Source organism: Oncorhynchus kisutch, linkage group LG5 (assembly GCF_002021735.2).
Source record: "Oncorhynchus kisutch isolate 150728-3 linkage group LG5, Okis_V2, whole genome shotgun sequence".
Classification (NCBI taxonomy): Eukaryota; Metazoa; Chordata; class Actinopteri; order Salmoniformes; family Salmonidae; genus Oncorhynchus; species Oncorhynchus kisutch.
Window position 1 is genome coordinate 61,807,212 of NC_034178.2, and position 19,029 is coordinate 61,826,240.

At 50.6% G+C, this 19,029-nt stretch overlaps 1 pseudogene; it reads right to left on the reverse strand.

Annotated features, from left to right (window-relative positions):
• The window catches only part of LOC109891379 (plexin-A1-like), a 370,611-nt pseudogene extending 351,783 nt beyond the window's left edge, over positions 1-18,828 (reverse strand).
• Positions 18,829-19,029: the final 201 nt, after the last annotated feature.

Here is a 19,029-nt window from a genome sequence, read left to right on the forward strand (position 1 = left end):
CCAAATGCCTGAAGGTACCACGTTCATCTGTACAAACAATAGTATGCAAGTATAAACACCACGGGACCATGCAGCCGTCATACCGCTCAGGAAGGAGATGCGTTCTTTGGTGCAAAAAGTGCAAATCAATCCCAGAACAACAGCAAAGGACCTTGTGAAGATGCTGGAGGAAACAGGTACAAAAGTATCTATATCCACAGTAAAACGAGTCCTATATCGACATAACCTGAAATGCCGCTCAGCAAGGAAGAAGCCACTGCTCCAAAACCGCCATCAAAGAAAGCCAGACTACGGTTTGCAACTGCACATGGGGACAAAGATCGTACTTTTTGGAGAAATGTCCTCTGGTCTGATGAAACAAAAATAGAACTGTTTGGCCATAATGACCATCATTATGTTTGGAGGAAAAAGGGGGAGGCAAACCGAAGAACACCATCCCAACCGTGAAGTACGGGGGTGGCAGCTAGAGGTCAACCAATTATGATTTTTCAACAGTATAGCTTCCGTCCCTCTCCTCGCTCCTCCCTGGGCTCGAACCAGCAACACAACGACAACAGCCACCATCGAATCAGCGTTACCCATGCAGAGCAAGGGGAACAACTACTAGAAGGCTCAGAGCGAGTGACATTTGAAATGCTATTAGTGAGCACTAACTAGCTAGCCATTTCACTTCGGTTACACGAGCCTCATCTCGTGAGTTGATAGGCTTGAAGTCATAAACAGCGCAGTGCTTGATGCACAACGAAGAGCTGCTGGCAAAACGCACGAAAGTGCTGTTTGAATGAATGTTTACGCGACTGCTTCTGCCTACCACCGCTCAGTCAGATACAAGTATCTAAGTATGCTTGTATGCTCAGTCAGATTATATGCAACGCAGGACACGCTAGATAATATCTAGTAATATCATCAACCATGTGTAGTTAACTAGTGATTATGATTGATTGTTTTTCATAAGATAAGTTTAATGCTAGCTAGCAACTTACCTTGGCTTACTGCATTCTCGAAACAGGCAGTCTCCTTGTGGAGTGCAACGAGAGAGAGGCAGGTAAATATTGCGTTGGACTAGTTAACTGTAAGTTTGCAAGATTGGATCCCCCGAGCTGACAAGGTGGAAATCTGTCGTTCTGCCCTTGAACGAGGCAGTTAAAACCTGTTAAGGCTAGGGCAGAATACTGCCCCCTTTGGAGGAATGCGTGCCCATAGTAAACTGACAAACAATCTGTCAAAAATGGCTAATATATGCATATAATAAATATTATTGAATAGAAAACACTCTAAAGCTTCTAAAACCGTTCAAATTATGTCTCTATGTAAAGCAGAACTCACAGGGCAGCCATTCTTCCAAACTCTTTCTGTCAGCTGAAAAGTTGGCCCAACTTTGACGTCATTGCCCCCACCCTTCCCAACCACCTACAGATCTGGGAACAGTTCCTATCTCTTCAGCGCGATGTCCTCTTTCAATGGGGTGCTTCATTGTGAAGATCGCGCGCTCCCTCACCCTTTGGCGGGAAGAAACCCTCGGGTCACGCGATAATACGTGCGCGCCTCGGGTATTTGGCTCCCTTTGTTCCAAGATCCACCAAACGATATAGGCTTGTCTGTTCGGGCTAAGGATTTTTATGTGTGTTTATAACATGTTTTAGCTCGATTCTGAACTTAGTTTGACCAGTTTAGTCGACATATAATATGTAATTTTGAAGTTTTGATGCGCAACCCATAGAATTTTGGGTGCATTTCAGCAGAAATTAGTCGCGTTTGATAACCCAAAGACACACATTTGAAAGGCAAACGCTGTTTTTGGTAAGTATCACTTCTTCCACGACTTCTGATCGAACAACAGCAAAGGTAAGGGAATATTTATGTGGTTATTATGTGTTTCTGTGGACTCCGAAATAGCGGAGCCATATTGCTAATCTATGAGCGCCGTCTCATATTATTGACAAGTGAACGAATTCTGTAACGTTAAAAATAAATGTAACACAGCTGTTTTATTAAGAAGCAGTGTATCTTTCTAACTATATGTAGAACATGTATATTTAGTCAACGTTTATGATGTGTATTTCTGTTATCTGGCAGAGTTATCATAATTTCTCCGGACATTCTAGTAGCATTTTTTGAACATGACGTTCAATGTAAACAGTGATTTATGGATATAAATGGCATATTATTGAAAAAAACAAATGTACTGTATAACTAGTCCTATTCCTGTCATCTGATGAAGATTTTCAAAAGGTTAGTGAATTATTTTTCTTTTAATCCTGCTTTTGTGATTGCATCTATTGTTCTACAAATATGGCTATGTAAATTAGCCTATCTTTTGGTGGTGGTTTGACATAAATATGTGCTATGTTTTCGCCGTAAAACATTTTAGAAATCTGACTTGCTGGCTAGATGAACAAGTTGTTTATCTTTCATTTGAGCTATTGGACTTGTTAATGTGTGGAGGTTAAATATTTATAAGAATATTTTTGCGTTCTGTGCGCCACTGTGTCAGTTGAGCAGGGGGGGTTGGTACCCCTAGAGGTACGTGGTGGTGTGAACAGGTTTTAACTCACCGTTCCTAGGCCGTCTTTGAAAATAAGAATGTGTTCTTAACTGACTTGCCTAGTTAAATAAAGGTATAAAAAAATATATATTTTTAAAAATTGGCGCCCAAAAATACAGATTTCCGGCATTCCGATTAATCGGTAGACCTCTAGTGGCAGCATCATGTTGTGGGGGTGCTTTGCTGCAGGAGGGGCTGGTGCACTACACACAATAGGTGGCATCATGAGGATGGAAAATTACGTGGATATATTGAAGCAACATCTCAAGACACAGGAAGTTAAAGCTTGGTCGCAAATGGGTCTTCCAAATAGACAAATGACACCAAGCATACTTCCAAAGTTGTGGCAAAATGGCTTAAGGACAACAAAGCCAAGGTATTGGAGTGGCAATCACAAAGCCCTGACCTCAATCCTATAGAAAATTTGTGGGCAGAACTGAAAAAGCATGTGCGAGTAAGGAGGCCTATAAACCTGACTCAGTTACACCAGCTCTGTCAGGAGGAATGGGACAAAATTAACCCAATTTATTATGGGAAGCTTGTGGAAGGCTACCCAAAATGTTTGACCCAAGTTAAACAATTTAAAGACAATGCTGCCAAATACTAATTGAGGCTATGTAAACTTCTGACCCACTGGGAATGTGAACTTCTGACCCACTGGGAATGTGATGAAAGAAATAAAAGCTGAAATAAATCTCTACTATTATTCTGACATTTCACATTCTTAAAATAAAGTGGTGATCCTAACTGACCTAAAACAGGGAATATTTACTCAGATTAAATGTCAGCAATTGTGAAAAACTGAGTTTAAATGTATTTGGCTAAGTTGTATGTAAACTTCCAACTTAAACTGTACATACCAGGCACAGCCCTATTCTATACATACCAGGCACAGCCCTACTCTATACATACCAGGCACAGCCCTACTCTATACATACCAGGCACAGCCCTACTCTATACATACCAGGCACAGCCCTACTCTATACATACCAGGCACAGCCCTACTCTATACATACCAGGCACAGCCCTACTCTATACATAGCATTTCTATCTGCAACATTTAGAACGTTTCACCTCACTGAAGACACACCACCATCATAACCGTCAGAGTCTGATGACATACCAAAGGCCATGACCGGTCCATTCAAAAAACACCGGTAACAATGGATGATGGGTCGATCAACTGGAACAACCACATTCCTCAAGCACTCACTTGGGATGGTTTATAGGGGAACTGAGAGAGGGAAGGAAAGAGAAAGAGAGAAAGCACAACACACCAATCACAAGTTACACACCCCATTTAATAGGAATGCAGTGCTCAACAATAGACACCTGCTGCCGAATTGAATTCAATCATATCACCTCCGTCTGCATCGATTCATGTTTGGGCCCTAGTGGTCACATGGCTGTTCCTTAACCAAATCACTCCCACCATCTAGAAGGGAGCATGCGTGTGCATCACATGCACAACAATTGACTTGAATCATTGAATCAGCAATGACTAACACTGAGAAGTCTGATGTTATGTTATCCCCCCTTCTCCAGTGTCCACCCCCTTTTCCCCAGTGAGCTGGTATAGTCCTGACCTCAATGACAGGTCCTGGGGGTGGATGTAACCACGTATGCAGAACGAATGGTGGGTTGTCAAAGGCCAGCCTTCCACCTTAAAGAGGGATCTGTCTAACCTTTGACCTTCCCTCCTCCCCCACTCTCGGTATTCCCTGCAATCCTCCCCTTCTCCGCATCGACTCCCCAGCAATAATTATTCCCAGATTTTTAGGGAGGGTGGGGTGTATGCCCATGAGTGGAGTGGTATCCCCTAAAGGAATTAGCGTAGTCAATGTTCTGCACGACATGGCTGGAGTGGATTTAAACTTCACAAGCTAAAGGAGAAGGGCAGGAGGGAGGGAGGTTGGGGTGTCTTATGATCCTGAAGCACGTTTCCCTCAAGGAGAAACAGAGAGCCTCCAAATCTCCTAAGAACTTTGGCTAATGAAGTGTTCACATCAGTTAACAAAGTGTTTCCCAATCTGTTCATCAGAGACCCACAGCCATTGCACTTGTGTATTCTACTCCAGAAGTAGTACACCTGATTCAACAAATGGGATCGAAGATTAGTTGACCAAATGAATCAGGTGTGTTAGTGCTGAAACAAAAACAAATACCTGCAACGGCAATGGGTCTCCTTCCAATAGGATGGAAACATGTCTTTGACCCACTAACCATTGGAAACCTTTGCATCGCTTTGCATTAGGGTGAGGCGAAGGCTGTTTAGCAAATTAGCGGTAGCCTTAAGGTGGAAAAAATGATCTGGTAACATACAGTATCTGTGGTCGACCAACACTTTGTTTTTGCATTATTTAAACCAAATTGAACGTTTCATTATTTATTTGAGGCTAAATAGATTTTATTGGTGTATTATATTAAGTTAAAATAAGTGTTCATTCAGTATTGTTGTAATTGTCATTATTACAAATAAAAAATACTTTTACTTCTTTTTTTGATCCTCCAATAATCAGTATCGGCTTGAAAAATCAGAATCGGTCGACCTCGACATCAGTCCAGCTGGGAGAACCCACGGGGTGTGCAGTGTTTTCCCCACTTACATTTCTGATTCAAATACTCAAATGGCTTGATGACTAGTTGAATCTGTTAGAGCTGAGCTAGAACAAAAAAAAGGTGCAGATCCCATGGAGTGAGTACCCGGGAATGGAGTTGAGAAACACTTCGAGTGGAGTTGGGGTCTCGTTCCACATAGCACCCGACTCTGACCGCGCATCACTTCCACGCGGTGCTCTTATCTAAAGTTTATCTACAGTTCGCTCCGCGGAACAGTCAGTGCTTGGAATTGCAGATATTCCTCAGGCAGAGATAGACACAACAGAGAGATTAGGAGCAAAACGTCACTAGGAGTTTAGCTAGTGTGGTGGGAGCCTGGAACATGAACTAGTGATTCTAATCTACATTACTGGGAAAAAGGAAATTAATCTTCCAGTGGCTATCATCAACTTCCACACCCAGGAATTCATTCATTCATTTAACCAACACCACAGCTAGATTTGGTATCAACTATTTCACTGTGAAGTGACTGGTCTTTTTAACACCTACCCACACACCTAACTACCTGACGCAGGCCACTTCTGAGGAAACAAAATGAATAAATTAACACTTGTGTACCAGATGTACATACACAGGTGCTGACTTTAGAGTGGGTGGCGTGCATGTGTACAATTCCACACACTCTGCTTCTCTCTCTCTCACACACTGCCTGAAGGCAAAGCAGTGATGTTACCTCCCTCAAAAGAGCCTTCCTTCCCGTCTCTCCTTTACGTCGCCACATCTCACCTGATTTATAGGGGCATGGTGGCCATGCTTTCCCTGGGCAAGTGGCTCTAAAAGGCCCAGCACTTCGTTCTATTTGTCTTATTTACAGGCTAGTGAATTATTTAAATTCCCCTCTGTAAATAAAACAAACTAAGAGAGGGCTAGGCCCAAGGCAGGTACTGCAGAGGAGACGAGGCAATTTTGAAGCGAGCCTGCTGCACCATTAACATTAATTGCAACAATAAATGCCTGTGTGCTTATGTAAACTATTCTCCATTTAATCTTCCCCACAGAGGAGACCTGAGAAATAGGAAGGCAGACACAAACTAAGGCCTTTTTAGTTCTGTATGTTAAACAGAAATGGTGGTGCTTCAACAAAAGCCACACACACACACCGACTCCACTGAGCACTACAAGCAACCACTAGGCTCCCCCAACCTTTTTGAAAATATCAACAGCAGCAGCAGCATCAACAGCAGCATCAACATCAGCAGCATCATCATCAACAGCAGCAGAAGCAGCAGCAACAGCAGCAGAAGCAACAGAAGCAGCAGCATCAGCAACAGCAGCATCATCAACAGCAGCAGCATCAACAGCAGCATCATCAACAGCAGCATCATCAACAGCAGCATCATCAACAGCAGCATCATCAACAGCAGCATCAGCAGCAACAGCAGAAGCAGCAACAGCAGCAGCAGCAGAAGCAGCAGCAACAGCAGCAGAAGCAGCAGCAACAGCAGCAGAAGCAGCAGCAATAGCAACAGCAACATTCTACCAACAATATTCTATTTCATGAAGACCTACGTTCACTGTTTTTGGCACTTAATGGTTTTCCAGGGATTCAATATTTGCTCTGGTGGAGGACTTCCATCTCCTGAATTAAAAACTTGATTAACGCAAAGAACAGTGCTTTGGGAAACCCTGGGTTCTGTTTATTGAGCACCAAACTAAAGGAAACAGACTGGTCCAAAAAGAAACATGTGTTTCCGCTTTCCATGTCAAAACGATTGCCCTCCTGAAAAAGACCCTGGCTTCGAGGTGTGTGGGACTGCAGGTTGGCAATTACTCTTCCTCCAGATGTCTGAACGGTAACTTTAACCGGTGACTTCCTGATCTATACACTTCCTGGACAGCTCCATTGACCGACTGTTCCCTCAGCATAGGAAGAAGGGAAGCGTTTTTGTCGTTTGATGGGCCAAGTGGTGCCTGTGTAACCGATCTGAAATGGCTAGCTAGTTAGCTGGGTGCGCGCTAATAGCGTTTCAATCGGTGACGTCACTCGCTCTGAGACCTTGAAGTAGTTGTTCCCCTTGCTCTGCAAGGGCTGTGGCTTTTGTGGAGCGATGGGCAACGATGCTTCGTGGGAGGCAGTTGTAGATGTGTCCCTGGTTCAAGCCCAGGTAGGGGCGAGGAGAGGAACGGAAGCTATACTGTTACACTGGTAATTCTATAGCGCCTATAAGAACATCCAATAGTCAAAGGTATATATAATACAAATGGTAGAGAGAGAAATAGTCCTATAATTCCTATAATAACTTCAACCTAAAACTTCTTACCTGGAATACTGAAGACTCATGTTAAAAGGAACCACCAGCTTTCATATGTTCTGAGCAAAGAACTTAAACGTTAGCTTTCTTACATGGCACATATTGCACTTTTACTTTCTTCTCCAACACTTTGTTTTTGCATTATTTAAACCAAATTGAACATGTTATATTATTTATTTGAGGCTAAATTGATTTTATTGATGTATTATATTAAGTTAAAATAAGTGTTCATTCAGTATTGTTGTAATTGTCATTATTACAAATATATATATAAAAATTGTCCGTTTAATCAATATCAGCTTTTTTTTTTTATCCTCCAATAATCTGTATCGGCGTTGAAAAATCATATTCGGTCGACCTCTAATTATCAACCATCCTGGGGTCAAAAGGATAGTGAGAGAACGAGTGAGAGAGAGAGAGCGCGACACAGCCAGCGCAGCCCGAGAGACCGACAGGCAGCGCAGCCCGAGAGACCGACAGGCAGCGCAGCCCGAGAGACCGACAGGCAGCGCAGCCCGAGAGACCGACAGGCAGCGCAGCCCGAGAGACCGAGGAACAGAGAAGCAGAGGAACAGAGAGAGGAAAGAGTGAGGGAAGGGAAGAGAGAAGCGGAGGAACAGAGAGAGGAAAGAGTGAGGGAAGGGAAGAGAGAAGCAGAGGAACAGAGAGGGAAGGTTTAAGAGAGGAAGAAGGTAAAACTACAACCCACCTCCATGCCTCGACTTGGCCCACAACCCCAAAAACATAACACTTCCACCGGTACGTACAGGAAAGCAGATATTCCATTACGCTCTATTGAGGAAGCCTCAATCATATTTAAAGGAGGGCCGAACTTCCTGATTTGGCCTCGTTTTTCAGCAGGTTCATTAAGAAATGCAGCGGCCATGATTGAAGCCAAATGAGAGTTGTCTATAACTTGAAATGTCTAACCAGGTCCTCAGCCAGATGGTGTGAAACTGAGGCAAAGTTCGTCAGGATTGAGATAAACCCAACATGAGGAAAACTATTACGGTACCCTTAACTCTGTGACATACCATGTTTTCCAATCAACTCAATCAAATCTCAGTTTTGGATGAGACTGACTTCATGACCAAAATTATCCTTCTGACACTTTGTAGTCCATTTTGACACTATAATAAGTGACGGATTTGACCTAATGAGCCGAAACCCACAACTAAGAGAAGTTCAAACAGAGAGGGGAAGTGGAGATTCCAAAATGTGGAAATCGTGCCAGAACTAAGAACATGATGAAAGTAGGGGCACTCCGTAGAGGGGAAAAAAACACACAGCACTGACAGTAGGAAAAGAGGGAGGGCCTGAAGGAAGATCGAGGGAAAGCGAAAGAGTGGGAGAATAACAGCAAGAGAGAAAGAAACAGCAGGAGTGAACAAGAGGGAGAGATTTTTATTTTATTTTATCAGGATGAGGTTGTCACACCGGTTTAAAATGTCTGGCAGTCAAGGTGCCCTGAAAAGAGACCAATATGCACACGCGCGCACACACACACACACACAGGAGACCAACAACAAACTCCAAACGCATGCGTGCGCGCACACACACACCCAACGCACGCGTGCACACACACACAACCAACGCGAGCGTGCACACAAGACCAACACGCGTGCACACAAGACCAGCACGAGCGTGCACAAAAGACCAACACGCGTGCACACACACACACACACACGACCAGCACGCGAGACCAACACGCGCACACACACACGACCTACTCGTGCGCACACACACACGACCTACTCGTGCGCACACACACACGACCTACTCGTGCGCACACACACACGACCTACTCGTGCGCACACACACACGACCTACTCGTGCGCACACACACACGACCTACTCGTGCGCACACACACACGACCTACTCGTGCGCACACACACACGACCTACTCGTGCGCACACACACGACCTACTCGTGCGCACACACACACAACCAATGCTCGCATGCACATGACCATGCATGCGCATGCACACACACAGGACCATCATGCGCGCGTGCAAACACACGGCCATCACGCGAACACACACAAGACCAACACGCACGCGCGCACACACACACACACACACACAACATGCTAGACCAACACACACACACACAAACAACAAGCGCGCACGATCATACTGCACACGCACTACCAACGTGTGCATGCACACGCACTACCAACGTGTGCATGCACACGCACTACCAACGTGTGCATGCACATGACCATCACACGCGCACGCACACATACGACCAACACGTGCAACCAACACACGACCAACACGCACGCACACACGACCAACACGCACGCACACACGACCAACACGCACGCACACACGACCAACACGCACGCACACACGACCAACATGCACGCACACACGACCAACCATCACGCACACACGGGCGTACGCACACGCGGGCGGGCATACGCACACACACGACCAACACGCACGGGCGTACACACACGACCAAAACGCACGTACACACACGACCAGCACGCACGCACACACACGACCAGCACGCACCCACGCACACACATGACCAGCACGCACCCACGCACGACCAGCACGCACCCACGCACGACCAGCACGCACCCACGCACGACCAGCACGCACCCACGCACGACCAGCACGCACCCACGCACGACCAGCACGCACCCACGCACGACCAGCACGCACCCACGCACGACCAGCACGCACCCACACACGACCAGCACGCACCCACACACGAACAGCACGCACCCACACACGAACAGCACGCACCCACACACGAACAGCACGCACCCACACACGAACAGCACGCACCCACACACGAACAGCACGCACCCACACACGAACAGCACGCACCCACACACGAACAGCACGCACCCACACACGAACAGCACGCACCCACACACGACCAGCACGCACGCACCCACCCACACACACCCAGCACGCACGCACACACACACGACCAGCACGCACACACACACACGACCAGCACGCACGCACCCACACACGACCAGCACGCACGCACCCACACACGACCAGCACGCACGCACCCACACACGACCAGCACGCACGCACCCACACACGACCAGCACGCACGCACCCACACACGACCAGCACGCACCCACCCACACACGACCAGCACGCACCCACACACGACCAGCACGCACCCACACACGACCAGCACGCACCCACACACGACCAGCACGCACCCACACACGACCAGCACGCACCCACACACGACCAGCACGCACGCACCCACCCACACACACCCAGCACGCACGCACACACACGACCAGCACGCACACGACCAGCACGCACACACACACGACCAGCACGCACACGACCAGCACGCACACACACACACGACCAGCACGCACACACACACACGACCAGCACGCACTCGACCAGCACGCACGCACACAAACCCGACCAGCACGCACGCACACACACACACCCGACCAGCACGCACGCACACACACACACCCGACCAGCACGCACGCACACACCCGACGAGCACGCACGCACACCCGACCAGCACGCACGCACACCCGACCAGCACGCACGCACACCCGACCAGCACGCACGCACACCCGACCAGCACGCACGCACGCACGACCAGCACGCACGCACGCACACACACGACCAGCACGCACGCACCCGCACCCGACCAGCACGCACGCACGCACACACACACCCGACCAGCACGCACGCACACACACCCGACCAGCACGCACGCACACACACCCGACCAGCACGCACGCACACCCGACCAGCACGCACGCACACCCGACCAGCACGCACGCACACACACGACCAGCACGCACGCACACACACGACCAGCACGCACGCACCCACACACGACCAGCACGCACGCACCCACACACGACCAGCACGCACGCGCACATACACGACCAGCACGCACGCACACACACGACCAGCAAGCACGCACCCACACACGACCAGCACGCACGCGCCCACACGACCAGCACGCACGCACCCACACGACCAGCACGCACGCACCCACACGACCAGCACGCACGCACCCACACGACCAGCGCGCACGCACCCACACACGACCAGCAGGCACGCACCCACACACGACCAGCAGGCACGCACCCACACACGACCAGCATGCACACGACCAGCACGCACCCACACACGACCAGCACACGACCAGCACGCACACACACACACGACCAGCACGTACACACACCCGACCAGCACACACACGACCAGCACGCATGCACCAACACACACATGACCAGCACGCACGCACCCACACACACACGACCAGCACGCACACACACACACGACCAGCACGTACACACACCCGACCAGCACACACACGACCAGCACGCATGCACCAACACACACATGACCAGCACGCACGCACCCACACACACACGACCAGCACGCACGCACCCACACACACACGACCAGCACGCACGCACCCACGACCAGCTCGCACGCACCCACACACGACCAGCACGTACACACACACACGACCAGCACGCACGCACACACACGACCAGCACGCACGCACGCACCCACACACACACGACCAGCACGCACGCACGCACCCACACACACACGACCAGCACGCACGCACGCACCCACACACACACGACCAGCACGCACGCACGCACGCACCCACACACACACGACCAGCACGCACCCACACACGACCAGCACGCACCCACACACGACCAGCACGCACCCACACACGACCAGCACGCACGCACCCACACACGACCAGCACGCACGCACGCACCCACACACACACGACCAGCACGCACGCACGCACCCACACACACACGACCAGCACGCACGCACCCCCACACACACGACCAGCACGCACGCACACACACGACCAGCACGCACGCACGCACCCACACACACACGACCAGCACGCACGCACGCACCCACACACACACGACCAGCACGCACGCACGCACCCACACACACACGACCAGCACGCACGCACGCACGCACCCCACACACACGACCAGCACGCACCCACACACGACCAGCACGCACCCACACACGACCAGCACGCACCCACACACGACCAGCACGCACCCACACACGACCAGCACGCACGCACCCACACACGACCAGCACGCACGCACCCACACACACGTACACACACAAACGACCAGCACGCACACACACACAACCAGCACGCACACACACACGACCAGCACGCACACACACACGACCAGCACGCACACACACACACGACCAGCACGCACACACACACACGACCAGCACGCACACACACACACACGACCAGCACGCACACACACACGACCAGCACGCACACACACACGACCAGCACGCACACACACACGACCAGCACACACACACACACGACCAGCACGCACTCGACCAGCACGCACGCACACACACCCGACCAGCACGCACGCACACACGCACACACGCCCGACCAGCAAGCACGCACGCACGCACACACACACACGACCAGCACGCACGCACCCACACACGACCAGCACGCACGCACCCACACACGACCAGCACGCTCGCACCCACACACGACCAGCAAGCACGCACACACACACGACCAGCACGCACGCACCCACACGACCAGCACGCACGCACCCACACGACCAGCACGCACGCACCCACACACGACCAGCACGTACACACACACACACACGACCAGCACGTACACACACACACGACCAGCACGTACACACACACACACGACCAGCACGCACGCACACACACGACCAGCACGCACGCACCCGCACCCGACCAGCACGCACGCACACACACACCCGACCAGCACGCACGCACACACACCCGACCAGCACGCACGCACACACACGACCAGCACGCACGCACCCGCACCCGACCAGCACGCACGCACACACACACCCGACCAGCACGCGCGCACACACACCCGACCAGCACGCACGCACACACACCCGACCAGCCACGCACGCACACCCGACCAGCACGCACGCACACCCGACCAGCACGCACGCACACCCGACCAGCACGCACGCACACACACGACCAGCACGCACGCACCCACACACGACCAGCACGCACGCGCACACACACGACCAAAACGCACGCACACACACGACCAGCAAGCACGCACCCACACACGACCAGCACGCACGCACCCACACGACCAGCACGCACGCACCCACACGACCAGCACGCACGCACCCACACGACCAGCACGCACGCACCCACACGACCAGCACGCACGCACCCACACGACCAGCACGCACGCACCCACACGACCAGCACGCACGCACCCACACGACCAGAGCGCACGCACCCACACACGACCAGCAGGCACGCACCCACACACGACCAGCAGGCACGCACCCACACACGACCAGCATGCACACGACCAGCACGCACCCACACACGACCAGCACACGACCAGCACGCACACACACACACGACCAGCACGTACACACACCCGACCAGCACACACACGACCAGCACGCACGCACACACACGACCAGCACGCACGCACCCACACACACACGACCAGCACGCACGCACCCACACACACACGACCAGCACCACACGCACGCACCCACACACACACGACCAGCACGCACGCACGCACGCACCCACACACACACGACCAGCACGCACCCACACACGACCAGCACGCACCCACACACGACCAGCACGCACCCCACACACGACCAGCACGCACGCACCCACACACGACCAGCACGCACGCACCCACACACGACCAGCACGCACGCACCCACACACACACGACCAGCACGCACGCACGCACCCACACACACACGACCAGCACGCACGCACCCCCACACACACGACCAGCACGCACCCACACACGACCAGCACGCACCCACACACGACCAGCACGCACGCACCCACACACGACCAGCACCGCACGCACCCACACACACGTACACACACAAACGACCAGCACGCACACACACACAACCAGCACGCACACACACACGACCAGCACGCACACACACACGACCAGCACGCACACACACACACGACCAGCACGCACACACACACACGACCAGCACGCACACACACACACACGACCAGCACACACACGACCAGCACGCACACACACACGACCAGCACGCACACACACACACGACCAGCACGCACACACACACACACGACCAGCACACACACGACCAGCACGCACACACACACGACCAGCAAGCACGCACACACACACACGACCAGCACGCACGCACCCACACGACCAGCACGCACGCACCCACACGACCAGCACACACGCACCCACACACGACCAGCAGGCACGCACCAACACACGACCAGCAGGCACGCACCCACACACAACCAGCACGCACGCACCCACCCACGACCAGCATGCACACGACCAGCACGCACCCACACACGACCAGCACACGACCAGCACGCACACACACACACACGACCAGCACGTACACACACCCGACCAGCACGCACGCACACACATACGACCAGCACGCGCACACCCACACACGACCAGCACGCACGCACCCACACACGACCAGCACGTACACACACACACACACGACCAGCACGTACACACACACACACGACCAGCACGTACACACACACACACGACCAGCACGTACACACACACACACGACCAGCACGCACGCACGCACCCACACGACCAGCACGCACGCACGCACCCACACACACACGACCAGCACGCACGCACCCACACACACACGACCAGCACGCACCCACACACACACGACCAGCACGCACCCACACACACACGACCAGCACGCACGCACCCACACACGACCAGCTCGCACGCACCCACACACGACCAGCACGCACGCACCCACACACGACCAGCACGCACGCACCCACACACGACCAGCACGCACGCACACACACACGACCAGCACGCACACACACACACACGACCAGCACGCACACACACACACGACCAGCACGCACACACACACGACCAGCACGCACACACACACGACCAGCACGCACACACACACGACCAGCACGCACACACACACGACCAGCACGCACACACACACGACCAGCACGCACATACACACACGACCAGCACGCACACACCCACACGACCAGCACGCACGCACCCACACACGACCAGCACGCACACACACACACACGACCAGCACGCACACACACACGACCAGCACGCACACACACACACACGACCAGCACGCACACACACACACACGACCAGCACGCACGCACCCACACACACACACACAAACGACCAGCACGCACGCACCCACACACGACCAGCACGCACACACGACCAGCACGCACACACGACCAGCACGCACACACGACCAGCATGCACGCACCCACACACGACCAGCACGCACGCACCCACACACACACGACCAGCACGCACACACACAACCAGCACACACGCACCCACACACGACCAGCACGCACACACCCACACACGACCAGCACGCACACACACAACCAGCACGCACGCACCCACCCACACACGACGAACACTACACACATACACTGGAGGAAAATACTGGCTACTGAGTCCCTGCCCATTCGCACTACAGAATCAAGTTAGAAAGTAGGTCAACTGCAGCAAGTATGTGCACATGATAATGGTTCTCCTCATTCCAGTTGATAGCAACACAAGATCAGTGAAATGCCATCCAATAAAAAAATAGACCAACACTGGTCTTATTGAGGCAGATTTGTATCATAACATGTCGAGTGTGGTGGATTGCTAATCATTTTCTGGACGTTATTTGCGATGCGACACTAGGGACACATATGATAAGATGAAATGTGAGGATCCACACATAATTAATTGATGACAGGCAGTGGTAGACTTGGACCGGAATAAGTGTCGGTACTCATTTGGGGTTTCTGGACCTTTTATATTTAGATGCAGGAGCTCTACAACACCTTTGAGCTATAAGAGGAACAAGAGCTCAAGCAGTAGAACATTTGAGATGCCGGTACTCAGCTCCGGTGAGCTCCTGCCCAAGTCAAGCACTGATGGGGTCAAGCCATGGAGTCATAACTACACTATTCCTTCAAAGATGTCCATATGGGGCAGATACAGCTTCTGTGTAAGTGAGAAGAAAAATATAACCTTAGCAGATATTGCATTTATCAAGCAAAACGTCAGGTTCAATGTATCAAATTCCCCTCAGAAGATTGTCCAACAACGTGGTAAGACGTGCAGGTGAGTTGGGCTCAAGATGAAGGAAAAAGTGCACCAAAAAGCAGCATCATCATCATCATCATTCCTACTGCAACTACATTGTTGCCACTGGTCGCTGTTGGTCGTGAACTGATAACATTGTCAGGGCTCTACACTGGCGTTTTTTTTACAACAAGCACGTGTGCGCCTAAGTTGGAAAATGTAGGTGCACATAAATATTTATTTGAGGTAATTAAGCTAGAATTTTTTTCATGGCGCACTGAAAAAGATGTATTCACATATGCAAGTAAAATGGTAGCGCTGTAGAGACCTGATTGTGTCAACTTGCAATAGAGTGCTACAGCATTGAAACATTGTAGCCGCAATTAGCTGTGTAGACTAGGATACAATCCATCTGCAGTGTAATTTGACATTATTTTGAGAGGCTAGAAGACCAACCAGTCTGTCATTCAGTGATTTACAAGCCAAAGCCATGCAAACCCTATGACTGATTAGTGTCGCTGACATTCAACTAGTACCGCCTACTAAACAAGCATTTGTTTCAGGTTTGATATCTTTCATAATTGACATGTGAATAGGTGTCATAGCCTTTAACCACCAAGCCAATGTCATCACAACAGATTTAAATGCCTTTGCTTTTTATATAAATTCACATTTGGTCAGGGGGAAAAATATATATGTATTTGAATTGGTGAATGATGTATTTTTGACGTGTAATTTGCTCACAAGAATAATACTGAAAAAGTATTCGAGCAAATGCAATAGAGAAGCCTATAGCAGCGCATATTCAAGAGGACTTTCGATGCATGGGGTAGACCAACACACCCACAGACAACTCTCATCCTTCTATTACTCCTCAATATGCAATTATGGCTGTTGAAACAAAGCCTTCAAATTGCCTCTCACTAGTCAGCAGATTATGGCTCTTTTCACACACCATTTTTCATTATTTTAAAGTTAATAGGGTACTCGATTTTTTTTGCTCCTAAACCGCACACTGGTTCCACATGAGAAATGCTACACCCACTTACGTCCATTTAGGCTGCATTTAGACAATTCCGATATGTTTTCAAATAATTGGTCTTTTAAACAAATCACATCAGATTCTTTCACATAATATATTGTTCAAAGCTGATCTGATCTGATCGGTCAAAAATATCAGAATTGGGCTGCCTGTCTAAACGCAGCCTTAAGTAGCGTAGAACGACTAAGAAGCAACCCTATTAAATAACCCCATACATGAGAGCATGCCGCGAATTTCAATGTAAAGACAAACACGAGCCACACATGCCTCCCCACTCACCGCCCAAGAAATACTTTTTTCCAGGCGAGAGTGTCTGTCTGTCAGTGAATAGCTATAATTATGTAGTCTATGGAGACATTCCTTCTCAAAAACGCAATGCAACAGCATTCCCTTTACAATGAGGTAACTAATACACAAGTCTGCTTTCCCGTTTTGAAACTATAGGTCTTTACACATGTTTGTTCAAATATAAAAACAAAACGGATATAAGGATGTTAGGAAAGGTCGTGTGATAAAACATCGGTGAATTCAGCAGACGTAGAGTGCCCAATTAGGCTCGAACTCTTCTGCTCAGCTTATTGAAGTATCCTATGCGCTTGTACTGTAGAACAGTAACTGGATGCATCCACACACCTAACACACAACCCTTGGCAACGACACAATATCCGCAGTTTTCCCACTTCGGTGTTGATCAACCCTTCAACTGGTTGAATTGGGCTACATAAAAACATATATATATATAGAAACTGTTGTATGCGCATCCAAGACAGCATGCAAAACAACTACTTGTGAAGTGCAATAGGCTACACAGGTAAATAGACGGGTTACCAAAGCGCAACCAGTTGTTCGCCTAGTACAAGGGCTGTTTAGAAATCACAAGCTTCAAACTCTTGCAGTCAGACGCAACTGTTAAACAAAAAAGACAAACTGTCAACATGGGAGCGAAAACACCCACATTTGTCAACCCCAAATAAACGTTTCTCATTCAAACAACACACAAATTGATCTGGATAGACCTACTTACAAATTCAAGTGATCCTTGGGTTAGATATCCATGCCATGATTAAATTCCAAAACTTAAGGACATTTTCACTCGTCACGGACTACTAGTGCGCTCACCACGCCGGCTCCCTTCCTGTGAATGGAGAGGAATGCAGCTCGAGGCTTCCAGTGAGAAGCCAGCCTCGATGTGAGCAAGCGGGGCGCGAGCAAGTAGCGCGTGGATGTGCGCTGTCTTGTCCCAATACCTTGTATGGTCCACAGAGGGCGTCAGCGAGTCGGCTTGTGGCTACAGCATGTAATTGGCAAAACAATCTCACTTTCTTGGTCTTTGATCTCGTTTCATAAAATGAGAGAGACATTTTCTCTGGGTGGAGCTGTGGAATGAATAAGGTTAGGCAATATGAATACC